Source organism: Cupressus sempervirens, chromosome 6 (genome assembly GCF_028749045.1).
Source record: "Cupressus sempervirens isolate cs-2001-9-10 chromosome 6, ASM2874904v1, whole genome shotgun sequence".
Classification (NCBI taxonomy): Eukaryota; Viridiplantae; Streptophyta; class Pinopsida; order Cupressales; family Cupressaceae; genus Cupressus; species Cupressus sempervirens.
The window spans coordinates 427,379,106-427,379,766 of NC_143123.1; positions in this window are offsets into that span (position 1 = coordinate 427,379,106).

Sequence of the window (661 nt, forward strand, 5' to 3'; positions counted from 1 at the left end):
AGAACAAAACACTTATCTTTTTAGGTTCATTCAGTTAGTATTAGGTGTGAATGTTATCACTTATTAATCCAACTTACAATGAGTTACCCTGGCAGCCTCTTAGGGCCCCAACCCCCATTTCAAGCCACTTCCCATCATTACATGCAGATATCCTACCCTAATGCTCATGGAATCATAAGTCTCAAAATCACAAAAATAATCCATAATAAAATCATCAAATATGCATAAAAGCATCAAATCTCCATGAGCAAACATCCATAGAAAATCATGAACACAACAGCTCTCTATTGGCAACTGAAGTATCACTGATAATCAAATATCCAATGGTTCTCAATAACCAAAATATATCTCAATCATACTGATTGAAGACTCCAAAAAATGGTTGAGTCAAACATGTCACAACATGACATCATCAAGAATAAATCCAAATTTCAGTCCCATCATGGTGACTAGAAAATAACCAAGGATAACTGATCGATGACCAAAATAATGGTTAAGTCAAGTGTCTCATACATAAGAATCTCAACTATAACAATCAGTATTCACATCCAATACACAGAGCATTCCAACACATAACCATGGTTGGGTTTATAAAGATCGAGATTAAAACATCATCATGACATCACAATCACATAACCCCCAAGCCTCTGGTAAAAATCCT